Source organism: Macrotis lagotis, chromosome 1 (assembly GCF_037893015.1).
Source record: "Macrotis lagotis isolate mMagLag1 chromosome 1, bilby.v1.9.chrom.fasta, whole genome shotgun sequence".
NCBI lineage: Eukaryota > Metazoa > Chordata > Mammalia > Peramelemorphia > Peramelidae > Macrotis > Macrotis lagotis.
Genome location: NC_133658.1, coordinates 347,501,938 through 347,523,783, shown reverse-complemented (window position 1 = coordinate 347,523,783; position 21,846 = coordinate 347,501,938). Strand labels below are relative to the sequence as shown.

General features: G+C 41.2%; 1 protein-coding gene across 17 annotated transcripts in view; it reads left to right on the top strand.

Annotated features, from left to right (window-relative positions):
- The first annotated feature begins 509 nt into the window (after positions 1-509).
- The window catches only part of SRC (SRC proto-oncogene, non-receptor tyrosine kinase), a 109,771-nt gene continuing 88,434 nt past the window's right edge, over positions 510-21,846 (top strand). For 8 of the 17 annotated variants that reach the window (XM_074211930.1, XM_074211929.1, XM_074211928.1 and 5 more), the window contains exon 1: positions 512-689. The gene's annotated coding sequence lies outside the window, so the exon portion shown is untranslated. Of the gene's footprint in view, positions 690-887; positions 1,134-21,846 lie in introns of those variants that run through there. The other 9 variants (XM_074211932.1, XM_074211927.1, XM_074211925.1 and 6 more) reach the window with 3 other exon arrangements.

Here is a 21,846-nt window from a genome sequence, read left to right as displayed (position 1 = left end):
TATTCCGCCAGTGCCTTTCCCTCTCTGGGGAGAGGAGGGGAGGCGGCTGCGGCGGCGAGACCTCGGGGCCCAGCTCCGGGCGGGCCGCCCGCACCTCCTGCCGCTCCCTCACCCGCTCCCCTTCGGAGCTCGCGGGGGCGGGCGCCGCGCTTCCCGGCTGGAGCAGGGCTCTGCCGCGCTCGGCCCGACTCCGCCCGGTGCGGGCTCGCTCGCCCCGGGCTCGCCCCGGGCTCGCTCCGGCTCGCTCCGGGCCGCAGCCCTGGCCGGCGCCGCAGCGCGGGGGTGGGCGGGGACGCCGGTGCCCCCCTGGGGCCGTCCCGCGAGCCCCTGAATCCTCCTGTCTCTGCCCGCGCCCCTCCGCCTCGGCTCTTGGCGGGCCCCCCCCGGAGCCCCGATCCCGCCCTCACCCCCACCCGGCGGCTAGCTCGGACCCCGCTGCCCTTCCTGGGCCCCCTCCCCCTCCTCCCTGCCAGGAGCGCCTCCCCTCCCCTCCCCTCCCTGGTCCCTTCTTTCTCCTCCTCCTCCTCCCCTCTCCTTTCCCCTCCCTTTCCCCTCCTCCTCCGGCCTTTCCTCCTCCTCTCCCCGCCCGATAATTCATTCTCCCCACCGGAGCCAGCCAGTCTGGTTGTCGGGGGAGGACCGCGGACGCGGAGGAAGAAGAGGTCCCCTCTCTTTCTTGGGGAGAGAAGGTGAGAGACTCCCCTCCCCCTCCGTCTAGGCTCCCTCACCCTCGACTCGCGGGCTGGGGTCGGGAGGGGGAGGGGAGGAGAAAAGGGAGGGGGAGGGGGACGCGGAGGCTAGTCCGAGTCAGTGTGTGTGTGTGTCGGGGGGCGTTGTCCCAGGATGTGTGTGATGGGGGGCGTTGTCCTGCTGTGTGTGTGTGTGTAGGGGGGGCGTTGCCCTATCCTCCCCTGGAGGGGGCCCGGGGAAGCTGCCCCCGGCTTTGTTCCCCACCCGCCTCTGAGAACCCGCGGACACATTGCCCACCGCGCCTCCCTCGCCAGGATCTTAGGGAGCAGATGCGTAAATCGTACCCTGGGGCCCTCGGCCTCGAGCCGGACCCCGAAGCGCTTTCGCGGACCCCAGTAGCCCAAGCTGTGGTCCAGCTTCCTCAGGAATGTCGAGGCCTTGAGGTATTTATGGTTTTAGAGGAATCGGGCGGCCTTTGCCTTCTCCTCGGATCCAGGGAGGAAGCGGCGGAGAGAAGGGGCCGACCGGCTCCTATGGAGGAGCTCTTTTGTTGGGATTGTGAATATGGGGAATTGCCTAAAGAATGTCAGGATTGAGCTGGATAATTGAAGACTTTCTTTAGTTCATTTATTCAAATCACTTGGGAAAACCAGGCAGGGAGAAAAAAACCCCAGTCATATCTAGGGCAGAATATGAAATATTAATATCTCAGATGCTCTGGAGTCTTCTGATCTGTTCTGTCCCTCCGCCTCCCCCTCCAGCTCCCCTGAAATACTTGTTTCAGAGGGTCTTTGTTTTTTTTAAAATGCTATTGCTCAACACTGTTGGGCTCTGTTTGTGAGTCTTCTTTCCCAGTGTCATGGGATGGATCTTTCTTAGGACCTTCATCAGACCATCCTCTTTGTTAACCCTACCTATTTTTGTTTTGTTTTTTTTTTTGTCTTGGTCTTGAACTTGTCTATTAAGGAGAATATATGGAAATCTTCTATCTACTCAATACGCCGGACTGAGAAATCCCCAGCCAAAGTTCTCTCCCTTGAGCTTCGTCCATTTTAAATGATATGTTTATAAACACTGTTAAGGGGAAACAGGCCTCATCTTAGATCTCAGAGCTCAAGGCTCTATCCGAGTTGATAAAAGTTTTGGGTCCTTTGGTTTGCATTGGAGAGATCTGCTATTCTGGACTGTCAGATGAGAGGGCTTTTTTGGGGAGATGAAATGAATGATCTGTTAGATGGAACTGATGGAAGTGAGATGAGAAAACCAATTAAATGTGGGGCATGTTAAGAGCACATGTCATTTTGGTGTGGGAATAGTCAGAGGACCGGATGGTATAGTGGAGTTAGCACGAAATACAGATTTAAAAAATCTGTGTTTTGAGTCCCAGCCCCACCCCTTGCTGTGGATAAGCCCCTTAACTTCTTCAAACCTCAGTTTTCCCCATTTATAAAATGGAGACTAGAAATAGTTGAACGTGGACCTGTGAGACTGATGAAGAAAGCTTTTTATCACCCATAAAGCCCTAAAGTGGAATGGAAAAAACACTCTATTTGGTTTCAGAGAATTAGGATCTGAATCCCAGCTCTTCTCTCTATTATTCCTTTGACCTTGGTTAAACTGAAACTACTCTTCTCTTTAGTAGAGTTGAATTAAGTGAGCTCTATGAGGAGCCTGAACTCAGGAAGATTTATGTTCAAATCCACTGACTGGGCATGTCATTAAACCTGTTTGCCTCTGTTTCCTTAACTATGAAATGGAGCTTTTATATATACATATATACATGTGTATATATATATATATGTATATGTATGTATATATGTGTATATACACATATATAAAAGTATATAGACACACACACATACACATTTAAACACTTACTTCACAAGGTTGTGAAGTTCCTGGCCTATAGTAGGTATTATATAAATACTAACTCTCTTCCTTCTTCCCTCCCCTCCCCTCCAGGAATCCTTCCAGTTCTGAATCTTAGGATCAAGGATTGGCTTAGGAACAATAAAGATTCCATTTGAATCTGGGATCATAGTTCTTGACTTGAGTGGTGGGATAGATTTTCCTTAACCTCACATGTAAGTAGACTAGCCTAGGTCATGGCAATGCAATTTCCATGGTATTGGAATTCACTGTACTAGTACAAGGAAGCAATTTCTTTAACTTACGGTTTCCTGAGATGAGGGGTGGTACATTATGTGTTAGGGGCAGGACTTTAAGCCAGGTCTCCCCTGCTTGCCAATTTTGTACCCCCCCACCTCCCCATACAACTTTGCTTCTCTGTAGGATAGACTTATTAAAGGGAGGGAAGAGAAGAATAGGGGCTTTCTGACCTATCCTGCTCCAGGAGTTGGGTGAGAAATTGGGAGACAAGTCTCTCTCAGCAGAATTGCCCCTAAAAGACTTTATGGGGAAAATGGATGGAAGGGTGGTTCAAAGGTGATGGATTTGGAATTTTTAGAGTCTGTTTGAATCCTGGCTCTCACATCTTACCTGTGGGCCAATCATTTCACCACTCTTGAGCTCTAGGCTACTCATTTGTATAACAAAAGTGGTAGAATTTAGATGATTTCTAAGGCCTTTTCTAACTCTAAAATCCTATAATGGCTGGTTTTGTGGATCCTGTGGTCTGAGTTCTCAACCAAAGGTCAAGTTGCCTGAGACAAAGTGAGCCAGACAGTGGGTAGAGGGCACTGGCAGCTCCTCAAATAGCCCTTCTGGGGAATTGAATAAATTTTGGGTGCCAGCAGCTTCTGCCAGACCCACTGGGACTCTTGCCCATTGTCAATCTCCCTTTGCTTTCTTAGCTGTTTTTTTTCTCTGAAAAAAGGGTAGTTTGACTTATATATTTGCACAGCATTTTATAGTATTTTTAAAAAAAGCTTTCACATTTGTCATCTCATTTAATCTTCACGATAATCCTGACAAGGACTGTTATTCCTGTTTTACAAATGAAGACCAGAGAATGAGTGACTTGTTCAACAAGTCACTAGAGACTAGAATAGAATCCTGGACTTATTTCCCCAAATCTAGGATTCTTATCAGTACCACATCTCCAGGCCAGTTGAGGATATTAAAAGACAAACACACACATACACACACACACACACATATACACATACATATTTATACACACACACATACATGCATACTCACAAATATATCTGTAGATGTACACATAGGGTATCCTAAAAGTCTTAGTACATTTTAAAATCTATTATATATACACACACACACATATGTATATATGTATTTAACTATCTGTTTATCTACAGATCTATCTAATCTAGCTGTCTCTTTTTTGAGGGAGGGGGCAGGGAGGTGAAAGTTTAACCTATTCCTGAGTAATGGACAGTTGTAGAGAGTTGCTTGTGGCTCTGAGAGGTTAATGACTTCCCCATGGTCTCATAGCTTGTCTCTTGCAAAGTTTGGATTTGAACTCAAGACTTTTTGATTCTAACACCAGTTTTATTCTACCCCACAATGCCTCTCTTTTTAGGTAGTTTTTATTTAGAGCTTCATAAACATTATTTGATCATCCCAACAGTTCTATGAGGGAGGTACTATTATTAAACTCATTTTGCAGATGAGAAAACAGGCTTAGAAGGGTTAAGTTCCATGCTGATGGCCACACACCAGGTAAAAGTAGTAGATGAAATTTGTATTCCATCTCTTGACTCCTTTCCTTTGTTCCCATACTTAACATCCTATCTGCCTCCCAGAGTGTACTGGGGAAAAAAATGCTGGATTTGACCTAGACCTGGGTTTGAATCTCAACTCTGCCATTTACTACTTGGGCAAATTATTAACACTCCTGGAGTCTCAGTTTATTTCCTTCTAAAATGAAGGACTTGAACTAAATGATGATGAATTATTAGTACTAATACTCAATAATCCTATAAGGTACCATCATCTTAGAGAAGAGAGGTTATGCTGCAGATACTACTGCACTTGAAGTGAGGAAAATATGGGATCAGATCTTAGAGCTGTGGCTCTAACATGTGGATCATTGTTTCCAAATCTCTAATATGGGAGCATTAATACATTTGGTACCTTCCTCACAAAGTGGTTGTGATTTTTATAAAAGAAATTAATGTAAAACTTGTAGCACGTCTTGATATTTTATGTTGCAGCTATTATTAAGTGCTTATTATTTGATAATAACAACTCATTTCTGTAGCATGAAGCCTCCCAATAGTCCTGTGATGTAGGTAGTGCTAAAATTAATGCTCTGATTTTACATATAAGTTTTTAAATATTTTTTTGGTGTGTGTGTATATATATATATGTTTATAATGTAAATTTAAATATGTGTGTATGTATATATGTATGTATAGAACACTTTGCAAAGCTTAATTTTGATGTTTACTTTTTTCATTGGAATCTGACTTTCCCTGACCCCATCTGGGTCTTTCTTGGCAGAGATACTGGAGTAATTTGCCAATCCAATTCATTTAACAGATGAGTAAACTGAGACAAACAGGGTTAAGTAACTATTTAAGTTACAAGGTCACACAGCTAAGAAGTATCTGAAGTCAAGTTTGAGCCCATGAAGTCTTCCCCTCTTCAGGCCTCTGCCACTTTGATGACATTCAAATGGTGGTGGTGGTGGTGGTGGTGGTGATGGTGGTGGTGATGATGATGATGATAAAGAAGAAACTGGAGCTCAGAAAGCAAGGGACTTGCTCAGCTCTTAAGTTTGGATACATCTCCAGGGTTAGCAGCCTTTTTTTCCTGCTACATGAGGGCATACTGCTGTTCTTACTGTTAGCTTCTCTTTCTTACTCCAAGTAGCTGATAGTCAGATGGTGAATGTGAGTGTGTGGAAGGCCACTGGAGTTGGAGTCAGAGGGCCTGGGTTCAAGTCCTGTCTGCTTACCCAATTATTATTACTCAATTTTGGGAATATGTACACCCCCCCCACACACACATACACATACACACACACTTTTATTTATCATTTCTTTCACTGGCTGCTGATAACATCTTTATTCATTTGTCCTTTATAGGACATATAGTCAATTTGTATATTTATACTAAATTTGAATATTAATAATAGTCAGAGTGACTTAGTCACTCAAAGTCATTCTTTTTTTAATAATTCATCTTTTTTAACTTTTATTTTTTTTAATTTTATTTAGGGCAATGGGGTTAAGTGACTTGCCCAAGGTCACACAGCTAGGCAATTATTCACATTTGAACTCAGATCCTCCTGACTCCACTGCACCATCTAGCTGCCCTCAATGTCATTCTTAAAACAGTTCTACTCTTATCATATACAATGTTCTCTTGGTTCTGCTTGTTTCATGCAAGTCTTTCTATGTTTTTCTAAGACCATTGAGTTTATAACTTCTTATGAAAATCATTTTGGACAAATCATTACCTAGTTTTGGGCTTTAATTTCCTTATTTGTTATTAAATGGTTTCAGTCTCGTCCAGCTCTTTGTGATTCCATTTGGGGTTTTCAAACAAGAGAATAAGCTTTAAGATTCCTTCCAGTTCTGATATTCTATAGGGTTTTAAGTAAAAATAGTAGTTTGGGGAAGACAGATCATTTTCATTAGGAGTTAGGGTGGGGTCAGGAGATCATCTGACCTGGGTCTTGAGTGGAATGTGGTGGGATGGATGAAGTTTCTGGTAGGCAGAGGAGCTGCCTTCAAAGGCACTGAGAGGGAAAAGGGGAGAATAAGAAGAGAGGACTCAGATGAAGAATCAACAAAATGACTAATATTTAGATTGAATTTTTAGATTTAAAAAATGCTTCTCTCAGAATGATGATTCAGACAAGAGACTGGAGAATGTTACTCAGGTGCCTACTATGTGCAGAGCATTGTGTGTCTGACTCATGGTCTTTCCCCCTCTTCAGGGCCCCACCCCTTCTTCTATGACTCTCCAAAGCATATAACAAGCCTAAAAGGCTTTTCTTAGCTCCCACATCCTCTGAAAAATCTTCCTTACCTGTACGGAATATCCCTGCATGCCTCCAGTGCTTACTGATCCCTTACTTTGGGCACTTGCTCCAGACTGTTTTGCTTTTATATCTGGATGTTCAGTGTTCTTGGATTTCCCTTAAGTAGCCCTGAGTCTCCTTGAAGTTCACCTCACTGGACTCTCATGGTCCTCTTTGCAAACAGAGCATGTGCCTTGACAGCATCTGTTCCACAGTTGTTTTGCCTACAGTAGGCACTTACTCTGTGTTTATTGGATTGAACTGAATCATGCGTCCATGTAGTTTTTAAAGACTCTTAAGTTTCAGAGAAACTGTCAACCTGTACTGGTAGAGGGAGTTCTTCATCTGGGAGTTCATCAGACCGATGAAATCGCAGGTCCAGCCCTGGTCTACTTTCCGTATCCATGTCACCTAATGGTTTGTGGCAAGCCTGTGATTTCTCTGGTGGTATGTGGTGATGATGATGATGATGATAAGAAAGTCTCCCATTTTTCTAGCTAGCATTTAGGATTTACTGATTGCTTTCTTCATGACAGCCTTCTAAGTAGATCTTGCAAATTGCATCATCTCCATTTTATAGATGAAGTACAACTTTGGAGAAGAGAGGGGACTTGGCTAGTCCCTAAAGTGTTCAGAATCACAGCTCAAACACAAGACTACAGTGACTTGACCATTTTTTTTAGAAGGGGGAAGGGAGATTTGTTTAGGGATCCCTAGGTAAGGGTATAAACAGTGCTAATCAGGAGTCACTTAGAGAGGTGCCTAGTCTCACAAGAGTGACTTGGGTTTTTTGACTCCAAGATCAGAATTTTTTGCACTTCCTATATTTTTAGGATATTCTAACTATTTGAAGTAACTCTATTAGCTCTGATAGACTGTACCTTTTTCTGTGTACCTTCAAGGTGTAGCTAAAATGTAAATACTTTAAAAATGCTTGTTCAACTAAATTAAATCAAGTTGAATGAGATTTCTTAGCCCTGTGATTTTTTTTTTTGATCATACCATATTGCTTCCTAGGCTGAGTTTTCTTTGCCTTGGTTTCTCTCTGAGAATGATACCAAGTGTCTTGCTGCTTTGCCTTTTAAAATATTATTTCATGAGAAAGGATGAGTGAACTCACCACAGCATGCAGGGTTTTTCCAGCTTCAATGCCTGACTTTGCTTGGCTCTGATGAGTGAGGCATTTGAAAGGCCAGGTTACAAATTATACCCACTAAGTGTGTAGAGGGAAAGAAAATTATTTTTGTTTCATGTATGGTTTGACCTAAAATTTAATTTTCGTGAATGCTTTTATTTGTGATCTTGAGCTTTTCTTTTCTACACTCCCCCCGCCCAACTCCATGAAATTTCCATATTCCCTTGCTTCAGTGGACTGCTCAGTTTCTTCCTGGCTTACATGCTTTGTTTCACTCTGGATCTATCTCCAATTCCTTTCCCACTTCCCCCACCTTCCTTTCACCTTTCTGCCTACTTCAGACTGCAAACAAAACTCCATTTTAAGGAGGTGCTGACATGGACTAGAGATATGGAATTTGGAAAGGGCACTGGTGGGATTTCAGAGACCTGAATTCTAGGAGTTCTGCTCCTACCATACCCTCCTAAATCTAAAATTCTGTGTTCTAAGGTCCTTTCAATTTTTTACTTTCTGTTTCAACATCCTTTTCATATCTCATGGTTTTATATTCCAAAGTTTCTCTGCAGCTCTAACATTCTATTTTCTAAGATCTATTCTAGCTTTAGCATTTTATGTTCTAAATATTCTTTCTGCTCTGATTTTTCTATGTACTAAGATCTCTTTCAGTGTTAACATTCTAAGTTCTTTCCAGTTTTAACATTCTGCATTCTCTAAGGTCTCTTCCAGTTCTAGTATTCTATGTTCTTTGTCTTTAGAATCCTTCTATTTCTGACATTCTAAGATTCTAGGCTGTCCTTTTCCAAAAGGGCAATTCTGTTTTTGTCTCTTACTTGGGTGGTGAATCCAAGTTGCAATAAACCATGAAGGAGCAGGACAGCTTCCCAAAGGCCCATTGGAGAGAAGTACTAAATTGAGTCCCTCTCTTCCTGTGTAGCTCTATAGAGCTCTTTTAAAAAGGCCACTTCTAAAAATTGCTGCTTTTTGGCACCATTTGGGGGAAATTTGCCGGCTAACTAAAGCTACATTGTTTCCTGCGCTGTCTGTAAAATCACTTGTTCCTTTATCTTTGAGTACAATTTCCCACATGACATCACTTCCCCACATTACATCTGACTTTTTTTGACTTTTTTTTCCCCACTTCCCTCCCCCCATCTCTATTGGAAAGTTTATTGCTGCTTCCAGCCAGGATGGTTCATCCTGGACCCCAGGACAGAGAACTGTCTGATTCCTTTCCAGGCCTGGGTAGCATTTCTTTCTACATGCTGGTTATTATTTCTCCTAGATCAAAAACTCTTATGGGTCTCCTATTTTGACTTCTTTAAATTGGAGCTTGTTTCACTTCATAGGTTTAATGCTGTCAGTACAGCAAAATCTCATCAATTTAGACTCTACCAACTGGGGAAGAGTCAAAGGTGATGAAGGACTTTGCTTTATCTTAAAAAAAAGATTATAGCAGCCCTGTTTGTGGTGGCAAAGAATTGGAAATCAAGTAAATGTCCTTCAATTGGGGAATGACTTAGCAAACTGGTATATGTATGTCATGGAACACAGTTGTTCTATTAGAAACCAGGAGGGACAGGATTTCAGGGAAGCCTGGAGGGATTTGCATGAACTGATCCTGAGTGAGATGAGCAGAACCAGAAAAACACTGTACACCCTAACAGCAACATGGGAGTGATGTTCAATCTTGAGGGACTCGCTCATTCCATCAGTGCAACAATCAGGAGCAATTTGGGGCTGTCTGCAAAGGAGAGTGCCATCTGTATCCAGATAAGGAGCTGTGGAGTTTGAACAAAGTTCAAGGACTCTTCCCTTCAATTTAGGAAAAAAAAACAGATATCTTATTGTCTGATCTTGTTACCTCTTAGACTTCTCTTCTCCTCTTTAAGGATAGGATTTCTCTCTCATCACACCCAATTTGGAACAAGGTACAACATGGAAACAAAGTAAAGACTGACAGAGTGCTTTCCATGGGGGGGTGGGGGGAGGGAAGCAAGATTGAGGGGAAATTGTAAAACTCAAATAATATCTTTAATAAAAATAAATTAAAAAAAGATTTACTAAGCAAATTGAGTAAACTAGATTATAAGAATAATGATTAACCTAACCCATTTAGAGGATAGAATTCCAAAGATATCGGAACTGGAAGGAAACTTAGAACATAGAATAAAGAATGTTAAAGCCATGAGGAACTTTAGAATATAGAGTTTTAGGGCATCTAACTAGTTCTAGTGGCTCTTGGTTCTAGCAGATAGGAAACTACTTGAGGGCAGGGACTTAACCATTTTCATTTTTGTAGTTATTCTCATGCCTAGCATTATTGCCTTGCACATAACAGATGCTTAATAAAAGTTTGTTGAATTGATTTTATTGAAAACGAATGTCAAAGTTAGAAGGAACCTTAGAATATGGAATGTCAGAACTGGAAGGGACCTTGAATATGCCCTACTCCAACCTTTTATTTTATGAAAGAGTAAACTGAGACTCCAAGAGAAGTGTCTTGTTTAGTAAAATTGATTTTTTTTCCAGGGGGCAGAACTCAATGCAATGGGGGAGGAAGGGAATGCAGAGAGATTTGTTCTAATATCATCTTAATTAGTTCCAAATTCCAGCCTTTGGAGTCCCGTATGATCAGTGTTAAAAATCAGAAGAAAAAAAAATTCCTACTTGGAGTTGACAGGCTATGAAGGCCTGGAGATGCTGCCATCCCCAGGCAACGAGGCTTAGCAGAAAAAATGCTGACCTGGGAGTCATTTTTTATCTTTAAGTCTTTTCCCTTCTTTGGACTTAGCTTTCTTTTCTGTCAATCAAGGTGTTTGGAACAGTTGATCTTTATGTTCTTTCTCAACTCTGAGAACCTTGTTATTTAGTCATTTCAGTTTGTGACTCTTATGGTTCCTTGTCTATTGTTTGCTATTTCCTTCTCCAGCTTATTTTACTGATGAAATTGAAGCAAGAAGGATTAAGTGACTTGTTAAGTGTCAGAGTCATATAACTAATAAGTGTCTCAGACCTGATTTGAACTCAGGAAGATGAGTTTTCCTGACTCCAGGCCTCAAGTTCTCTCCACTGTGCTACCTAGCTGCACTATGAAAGTCTATTTTCCTTTACTCTTAACAACCAAGAGTACTTAGGGGGTGGGGGTGCCTGGAGAGCACTGTTATGTGAACTCTGTCACTAAGGAACTCATTAAGTCTATCTTAGTATATTTGGGCCACACAAATAGATTCCAGATTTCTCTTTAACATGAATGAGACAATATACTGATCAGTCCATGGTATCAAATGAAGGAAGGTTTCTCAGGAAAAATTCAACTCGGTGAATTATTTATTTTCCAAATTTTCCAAACTAGTTAGATCTCTGTAATATAGATTACTTAGAAGATGTTTCTTCTGATTTAGTGAAATATCTGTAACACAGAATGTTGTTGTTGTGGGTGACAAGTCTCAATAACTAGATTGCCAGATCTGGAGTCAGATAGACCTGAATTCAGATCCTGCCTTAGATACTTAATATTGCAGTATGACTCTGGGCAAGCAAGTCACTGATTGCCTCATGTTCCTCATCTATAAAAGGAAGTAGAGAAGGTAATGAATGGGAAAATCATTCCAGTATCTTTGCCAAGAAAACACCAAAGTGGGATCACAAGGAATTGGACATGATTTAATAATAACTATAACTCTGATCATATCTATATCTATATACACATATTCATAAATATGTAATAAAATTTTATTTCAGTATTTTAAAGGGAGTACAATTTTACACTATTCAGGCATATATATTAACGCTTAATTATTAGAGTTAGAGGACCTGCTTAAATGAAAAGAATTTGTTACTGGCAACAAAAGCCAGTGGAAGGAATCTTATCTTCTAGCCCTGTCTCTATGGCTAATCCATAAGTGTCCTTGGGCAAATCACTTCTCAACTTCTTGGTTTCCTAATCTTTAAAATAGAGACTTAGTGATTTTTGTATGTATCTACTTACTGGGAGGAGGAGATTGTAAAGATAAAATGAAGCACCTAGTGTGAAAGCAGTGAAATATAAAAATTTTATTGATAAATTTTATTTCAACACATGATAAAAATTTCCACAGTGTACAATATCAAAAACTTAATGATGAGGGGCAGCAAGGTGGCACGGTGAATAGAGTGCTGGCCCTGGAGTCAGGAGGACCTGAGTTCAATCTGGCCTCAGACACTTAATAATTACCTAACTGTGTGATCTTGGGTAAGTCACTTACCTCATTGTCTTGCCAAAAGAACCCCACCAAAAAAAAACCCACACCTGATGATGATGATATCTTTCCTTTCTTTTTCAAAAAAGACCAGAACATTAGGGAAGTGATGCCATGGCAAGCACATGAATTGGATTTTAATGAGGTGGTGGCTGTGCTAAGTAACCAACCCCACTTTCTCCTTCAGAGTCATCTGAGTCCAGTGGCCAGATGTGAACCAGGATGACTGGAGATGATCTTGGATGCTAGACAGTTAGGGTCAAGTAATTTGTCCAAAGTCACCCAACTAGTAAGTGTCAAGTATCTGAGACTAGATTAGAACTTCTGTCCTTCTAACTCTAAGACCAGTGCTTCATCCACTGTGCCACCATCAAAAACTAATATGAAAGAGTGATTGTAATTGATAATACATATAATCTCCTGCTTTAGTTTTTTTCTTTTTGTTAAAGGAAAGGTAGACTATGATTTACAGATTTTTACCACTGTTATCATAAGATTATAGATTTAGAGCTAGAAAGGCCCTTAGACATCTTCTAGGCCAAGTGTTCTTATCTTATTTCCCTTGTCAATCTGATGAAGCTGTGGACCCTTTCTCAGAAGTACTTGAAATACAGTAAATTGGAAGTGAAAATGAACTCAGATGTTTCAAGTTGTAAGAATATAGAATATTGGAGCAAAAAGGGACCTTGGAACGCAGAATATTAAGAATGGAAGTGCCCCTGGAGCTCATAAAGTCCAAACCTCTCATTTTACACAAAAGAAAACTGAGGTTCATAGAAGGGAAATAATTGTTTGAAGGTCACACAGGATCATTAGCAGAGCAGAGACCTGGACAATAATCTAGTACTCACCTGTCCAGTTTCTGGGGAAGTCTTCCTGAGAGGAGATCTTTTTTTGTTGTTGTTTTGTTGCAAGGCAATGGAGTTAAGTGACTTACCCAAGGTCATTAAGCAACTGAGATCACATTTGAACTCAGATCCTCCTGACTCCAGGACTGGTACTCTATTCACTGCACCACTTAGCTGCCCCGAGAGGGAGATCTTGAGCCGGGCTCTGAAGGTTAGGTCGGTGGCAGAGCTGGAACTAATAAGAATTGATACCTGCATAGTATTTTAATACTGGAAAAATACTATACACACACGTTTGTGTGTGTGTATGTGTGTATACACACACATATACAAACACATGTATATTTGATTTCACTCAAGGTTCACAACAACCTTATGAAGAAGGTAATTTCGGTATTATTATCCTTGTTTTACAGATGAGTTTCCAAGAGGTTATTACTTGCTCATAGTAAACCAGAGGGAAGATTTGAACCCAGATGTTTCCAGAATGCACAATATTCTTGCCAGTACACAAGGTTGCTGTGTCAATGACTGAAGCCAAAGACTTCCTTAGTTATAAAGATGTAACAACAATTTACAATTATGTAGCACATTTATTTCAAAGCCCTGTTAAAGAAGAGTAAACAAAGCAGAACCAAAAGAACAATATATACAACTTTTGCAACTATGTAAATGAAGCTAGTTCTAAATAGCAACAATGCAATGTTTACTTCCAAGTTTACTTCCAGTTCTGATATTTTGTGTTCTGTGATCCCTCCTAGCTTTTGGTATTCTGTAGTTCTATAATTTGATCTTTAATTCATTATCACAGCATGGGCTATATTAGCTTAGAGCGTTATAAAAATCTGTTGTTGGAATGGAAATCCCTTGTGACATGACAAGCATTCAGAAGTATTGCCTTCTGAATTGGTGCCTAAATAGACTGTATCCCCGGTTGTTTATTTTTATATCTCAGATGAATCTCATTTTTGTTCTCCAGAACATCACTGCCCAGTTCATTTGAATTTTCTATTATTAAGGGGAAAAAATTGTCTATGCTTTTTGGTGACCACAAGCTTTTGGTTCCTTCTATGTTGTAGAAGTTTTGAAGCTTCTGATAGCTGTAATCTTCCTTTGACTTGTTGTCTCCCTGCTATCAGATGGATCTGGGCCAGGAAGAAGTAGAGCTGGATATTTTGGCTTCAGTTCTTATTTCTTGGCTGGAGTGGGGCATTCCCACACTGTGTATGGTGTAGCACACTCAGGGGTTGGCAATTGATGGCTTGCAGACCAAAGATGGCAGGCGGGAGGGTTTTCAGTGGGTGTTGGCCTGATGTTGTCATCATGTACTCCCACCTCCTGGCCCCCTGTTGTTTGCAAGAGTTGTTGCCCACAGTTATCTTCTGATAGTTGACAAGAAAGAATGCTTGGGGGTGGGGGTAGGGGATGGCTTGTTGATATGACACAGTCCTTTTCAAATCTTGCCAAATCAGAGTCACCAGATATCAGAACTAAAGCATACTTCTATCCTTAATTGATCTAGCCAACCCCCTTATTTTACAAAAGAGGAGAATGAGGCTCAGATCAAGATTAAACAGAAAATTAGTAGCCCTCTGGTCTGAGGATCCCAGGCATTCTGACTTTGCCCTTATCTTAGGTTCTTACCATTCCACATTGTGAATCCTGATATGATTTTAGTTACTATCAGTTGCTAGGTACCACATTTGATTCATTTTAAGTCCCCAAGGATAAGGGTGTTCTCATTCAACAAAAGTCTATTTTTTTTTTTGTTTTGTTTTTTGTTTTTTGGTATTTAGGTATTCCTAGTAAGGAGAAATGATCTCCTCTTATACAGTATTCATTTTCTTTTTAGATTCCCAGTAACCCAAGTGAGAGTACTTGAGTCTGTCAGGTTGTCACAAAGTTGCCTGGTCCTATAGTAGCCTGATAGATTGATGTCTAAGTCTGTTCTTAGAAATAGCTCTATGAAGTCAATATGTTCTGTGTGGCTGGTTACCCTCCCCAGAGTTTAATTGGGCCTTGTGTCTCATGGTCTAACCTTGCTCAGCTCTGTGTAGCAGAGAATTGAATTGAGCTATACAACCCTAATGATCACTTCATTGAGTTGGGCCACTTGCCTTTGCATGTTGGAATGTACAGAGCATTGGATTTAGTGTAAGAGAACCTTGACTCAAAGCTCACTTCTAATCCTTAATTAGCTAAGATTCTAGGCAAACCCCTTCATTTTCTCAAGCCTTAGTTTCCTTCCTTTTAGATAGATTGGGTAGAGATATCAACTGGCTCACTTTGTGAACCCCAACAGGCTATAGATGTTGGAGTCAGGATCATAAATTTAAATTTTTAAAGGACAATCTAGTCTAATCCTCTCATTTTGCAGATGAGAAAATGAAGGCCTTGGAAGTGACTTGCCCAAGGTCATGGAGATAAGTAGTAGAATTCATGTTCAACCCCAGATCCTCTGAAACCAACTTCTACATCCTTTCTGTTGGATTCTTCTTAGTCTGTTCTCAAATCCATTTTCTGTATGTTGAGTGAGCAAGACTCAAGACTTGCTGTTCAGAAGTTAGCTTGTTTTGGTCCCATATGGTCAGCATGGTAAGTTTTTGGTAAAATAATAACAAATACAGTGTTTATAATCATAATAATAATTCACATTTATGTAGTTTTTTTGTTATAAGGAGATTCCTATATTTTATTTCATTTGAGGTCTTTTTTTTTTTTAGGTTTTTGCAAGGCAAATGGGGTTAAGTGGCTTGCCCAAGGCTACACAGCTAGGTAATTATCAAGTGTCTTGAGACCAGATTTGAACCCAGGTACTCCTGACTCCAAGGCTGGTGCTTTATCCACTACGCCAGCTAGCCGCCCCTCATTTGAGATCTTTAGTGGTTCCAGTGAGATGGGTAGAAGAAATATTAGTAGGCTTGTTCTTTTTGGCTCCAGGCACAGTTAGGCAGGATGTCAGAAAAAATTGGCACAGTGGAGGAGAGAGTATTGGACTTGGAGTCAGGAAGACTTGGGTTCAAATCCTACCTCACATACTTCTATGTGTCCCTGGATCCAAGTTATTTAGCTTTTGGACTCAGTTTCCTCCTTTGTAAAATGAGGCTTATAATACCTGCTTCATAAGATTGTTGTGAGATTCAAATGAAATAACTAATTTATGGACAGTGCTTTGCAAACTGTAAAAGCAGCATCGAGAGACCAGCTAGTGTCATTAGAGTAATCTAAAATGTAATAGTTTGGGGTCCCTCTGCTCGGAGAGCTTTAATCAGAGACTGGATGATTATTTGTTAGTTATAGTATAGTGGGAGATGCCCTTTGAGTGTAGATCAGAATAGATGGCTGCCAAAGTCCTTTCAGGTCTTAAAGTCTGATGGTTTTCTAGGGCAGGTTGTTATTATTATTTATTCTTTTACTGATGAGGAAGGGAAAGGGAAGATTATTAAGAAAGAGAAAATTACTCTCTCAGAGTCATAAGCTAATTAGTGTCTGTGTTAGTTTTTCTGGGTTCTAGTACTAAAACCCTTAGAAACTTCTGTTTTTGCATCTGATGCCCTTTCCTTATGTTAGGCTACATTTGAGGACCTCACTTTCTCCTTCTAGTGTGTGCTAGATCCTCTCCATAGCGCTTCTGTATTTCATGCCTATAGGGTTTTGGTTTTATCAAATTGTGAACACAGAACTTCAAAATGTCATAGTTTCGGGGCGGCTAGGTGGTGCAGCAGGGGCGACTAGATGGCGCAGTGGATAAAGCACCGGCCCTGGAGTCAGGAGTACCTGGGTTCAAATCCGGACTCAGACACTTAATAATTACTTAGCTGTGTGGCCTTGGGCAAGCCACTTAACCCCATTTACCTTGCAAAGTCCTAATGTCATAGTTGCAAGAGACCACAGAGGTCATCTAGAACAAGATTTCTTAGCTTCAGGTCTGTGGACTTATTTTGTTGTTGTTGTTGTTGTTTTAATATTGATAATTATGAATTTCAGTATAGTTGGTTTCCTTTGTAATCCTATGGATTTCATTATTTACATTTTTTTTGCAAGGCAATGGGGTTGAGTAGCTTGCCCAAGGCCACACAGCTAAGTAATTATTAAGTGTCTAAGGCCAGATTTGAACCCAGGTACTCCTGACTACAGGGCTAGTGCTCTACCCACTGCGTCACCTATTTTCTACATTTAAGATTATTATTCTGAGTAAGAGTCCATAGGTTTCATTAGCCTATCAAGGGAGTCCAGTATGTAAAAAAGTTAAGAGCTCTTGATCTTTTTTATAGTTGAGGATGGGTCTCAAACCCACACTTTCTCACTCCATTGCCTACCATCCTGTCTTTCTGCTTTTAGAGATGGAAATTCACTTGATAAAAATCATTTTTACAAAAGGAATTGGTTAGCTTATGGATTGCTAACTTGGGAAAAGCTGCAGGATATTCCTCAGGACAGTAAAATATCTGTTCTCCAACCTCCAGTCATATGGACCAAGATCAAAACATGTGTTTTTTGTTTATTCCTACACTAAAGATGGTCCAACTAGCTTTCTCTGATTCTATGCTCTCTGTCTCTGTCTCTCTCCCTCTCCCCCATCTCTTCTTTCCCTCCCATATCTAATTTTCTGGGAGAGGAATTAGCAGGAACTAAGGGATTTAGAAGTGAGAGGGACTTTGGAGAAACTGAGGATCAGAGAGAAAGGTTGTACCTTACCTGAGGTCATGCCAGGATTTGATTCAAAGGAAGAGTTGCATTTCTTAATTTATTTTGCCTATAATTAGGGTTTTGAAACTAGGAATTATGTTCCAGGCCCTTATCACAGGGCTTACCTTATTCCTTTGCCTGTGGCAATAATTAAGTTGGACAATTCAGATGGCTTATGAAGCTCTTAAATTTTAGAGTTTTAAGTGTCCTAATGTCCAGCCCTTATTTTCTAGGTGAGGAGATTGAGGAAAGTTAAATGATTTGCCCTGAGTCCCACAGGTCACATCAGAGACAGGATTTAAATATTGACCCTGTGGCTCCAGATCTAGTGATCTTATCACTGTACTATACTGCCTACTTGGGTGTTGGTGAACAGAGTCCAGGAAATTGCCATATTGGACTTGAAGGTCATGCCTTTTGGGACAGGAAAGACTAGTGTATGGAATGCCACCCATGTGCAATGAGTACTGTCTTAGCCACTCCTTGGGGGGCTGCTCCTGTGTCATACATATTAGAGAATACCTGAAACCAGTTGCTAAACTACTTCCAAAGTACTTCCCTTGTTCAACCTACTATGAAAATGCATTTAAGCAAGATCTTCTATAGTAAAGCTCTTTCTCCTTTCTTTCCTCACATCTTCTTTGCAGAATGGCCACTTTCTCTCTCTATAAGCTAGAACTACATGCTCCTGACTAGCTGCTGGAGAACTATGGCCTCAGGTGTTTGTAGCTGGACTTACTGAGTCTAAACCCAGCCAACTGACTGTTTTCCTTTCTCTCATTCCCTCTGACACTCTTGCCTGTACATTTGTTATTCAGTCTGTCTTCAAGCAAATTATTGTCTTTCCAGGAAAAAAAAAGTTTAATCTGTGGATTTTGCATGCTTGTGAAATAAAAATCCTGAGCTTTTCTACTGCCAAGGCTAATCACGTTTTTCACTTTCTTTTTGACTTTCAAGCACTCTCATCTTTATAATGGCACCACCATCCCCCCCCCCCCCCATCCAACCTTCTTGTTTTACAAAAGAGAAAAGTGATGCTTACAGAAGGGTAGTGACTTGTACAGTGTCACTTGCTAACTTAATGACAGAGTCTGAAATAGAACCCAGGTCTCCTGAATTCCATTGACTCTTTCGCACTATCTCATGATTCCTCCTTTTCCCCTTCTCCCATCTCTCCTTTTCTGGAGGAACTGAAGACATCCTTCTGCCTTTTTGTGAACCTGCCTCAGAGGGCTGTGAATGGATAAACCATCCCACTGCCTAAACCTTCCCACTGAAACAACTTAGGCAATCCATTCTACCCCCATTTTCTCTCACAGAAATGATAGGCAGGATAACAGTGTTTATAAAAGATGCTTTGTTGGTTATAAAGTGCTTCCTTCAGGGAAGTGGTGATAGTGAATGTTCTTCCCATTCTGGTGACTTAAAGACCATCTCACTTCCCTCTCTCTCACCTGGCAGTGCTCTAAAGGGACCACACATCCTGAGGATCATGCATCACCTCTCTCAGTATTCTTTCACTGTGGGTATGGAGAACTGGGTTCTTATGTCTCTTAGGACTGTAGTGATTGCAGTTGGAAAACTTATTTACCCTTACAGTGAGACAAGCCCTAACAAACCTCCAGGAAGGGCTTGGATACAACTCAACCCAGCCCATGGAGGAGTTCTTATTATTGGTCCCAGACTAGCCTCCTAACTTCTTTCCTTTTCAGTCTTCCCATTAGACTTATCTCTTGAGTTTGGACTGAAGAGATGATGGGGTACAGAGTTGGAATATAGGAAAATCAAAGAACCAGAAGACTTTAGAGCATGAAGGAACCTTAGGGAACATCTGCTCAGATCCCCTCATTATGTAGAAGAGGAAACTGAGACAGGCTCAGGAAAATTATTTATTCAAGATCACATAGCTAGTCAGTGACAGAACTAGAATTCTACCCATCCTTCCTCAAAATTCAAGACTAGAATAGATGAATCAAGCATCTGAAGATTTGGGATCAGAGTACTTAGGTTTAAATCCTGCCTGTGTGACCCTGAACAAGTCAGTTGGAAAGGTTAACTTGTTGGGGTTTCAGTCTCCTGATGGTGTTGGACTCACTCTGGCCCCAGAGGTGCTGCATTGAAGAAAGATGACCAGGCTGGCACCTGTGGGATTGGTGTCACAGGCTCATTGATTGAGACTGAGAAAGAACCTCAGGAATCATTTAGCCTAATCCTGTATCTCACAGATAGTAACACTGAGGTCTAGAGTTATTTAGTGACTTGTTCAGGTGTTGTCCTCTGCTAGGTAAATTGTGCAAATTGAACAAGTGTTACTATTCTTATTTTATAGTCAATAAAAGTGAGGACTGGAGAGAGGGCAAGGGAAGCTAATTGGGAGGTAGTCTTGTAGAGGGACTTTGGGACTTGGGGTGAGAAGTGACTAGGTTATCTCCAAATTCTTGTTCTGCTCTAAATCTAGAATCCTGTGAGACCCTTCTCCTCTAGGTCACAAGGGTGGTAGCATGGTACAGTAGAGAGAGAATGGAGGGACTGCTCAGGTTCTACTGCTACCTTAACATGTGGCCTTGGACAAGTCACTTCCTATAGTTTCCTCTTTTGTACAATGATGGGAGTAGACCCAGGAGATTTCTTAGAGATGATTTAGTCTTCCTTCCAGATAGATCTGATAGATTCTCTTTGCTTGGGGTTTTCTCCCCTACTTATTTCTTCTAATCATATGAATAATCCCCAGTTGAAAGGGGCAAGGCATATATGTATAAAAAAATAAGGGGCATCAAATGGACTGGGAAGATCCCTGGATGTGGAATCCAAAGACCTAGCTTTTTGTCACCTTGGTTATTTTGGATAAGTTAATTCCCCTTTCTAGGTCTCACTTTTCTTCTTTGTTAAAAATAAGGATACTGGACTAGAATTCTGGGGTTTTTAAATATGTGATCTGGGAGTTTGATTAAAAATTTTTTTCTTAACTATTTCATGGTAATTTATTTCCATTTTGATTTTGTATACTTTATTTTAAATATTTAGAACATTATTCTGAGAAGGGATCCTTAGGCTTCTCTAGGCCACCAAAAGGGTCCATGACCAAAAAAGTTTAAGAACTCTTGAACTCAAGGATTGCTAAAGATCCTTCCAATTCTAAACTCTATGAGGCTATGTTGCTCATAAATGACTTCCTACCCTGACTTTGCTGGGGAAGACAGGTGTTATTAGGGCAGAGGGAGGCAGAGTATGCCAGCTCAGAAGGGGGCACAGCCAGTTATAGATTGTGGGGAAAATGCTGATGTCCTCTACTGGGGTTGGGGCAAACTAGGAGATAAAACCTTATACTTTGAGAGAGATGAGACTCTGGGGACCCCAAAATGGGCTATTTTCACAAAGTGGTCCAGGGCTAATGCAATTTATATACTACCGCCTTTCAGTTTCAGAGCTCATTCTAATTAGATTTTGCCCTTGATTGCCAAGAGAGGGATTGCCAAGATGAGAGAATGACCTGGGACAGAAGGGTAGTAGGGCTCCCTCAGAAGTCAGACTAGGCTTGCCAGTTGTCACCAGATATACCCAGATACCGTACAGTGAGTGGTGTTTCTGGCCTGCCCAATTCAACCGGGATGTCTTATTCCTTCACCTCAAAATTTCATTCAACTCCACAAACATTTATGAAACAAATATAAGTATTCACTATATGTAGAGGCCTTGGCTCAGCTCTGGAGATATAATGATAGACATGGCTTAGATCCTGCTACCAAAGAGAGTATGCCTAAAACCTTGGGGAGGATTGGGATCACTTTGAGGAAAATTCTTATTTTTTTTCCCCCCAGCTCTCCCAACATTTATTCCCAGACAGTAACAAGCTTCTCCCCCAAGACCTCACATAGAACTTGTTTTTGTTTTTTTGAGACTCCATTCTGCTTACTTTGACCAAACTGGAAGTGCAGCAGCCACTCAGAGCCTGATCCTAATACTGATCAGCATGGAAGCTTTAAGCTGCTCCATTTTTTTCCTGCCCTGGATTGGTTCACCCCTCCTCCTTGGGCAGCCTGCAACTCACCTCTCCCTTTGACTGACCATATTGCTGCCAGACTTAGTGAGGATGCCTGATTGACTCTAGTTTCACTGTAGCTCAGAACTCCCAAGTCTCATGATCCATCAGCCTCGCTATTCCCAGCAGCAAGGATGACAGGTGCCACCACACCTGGTGCATTTATCAAATAATATTGAGTATTATAGTTATGTGTGTCTTAGCTACCTGCTAAACTTTGAGCTCTCTGAGGACATTGACCGTATTGTTAA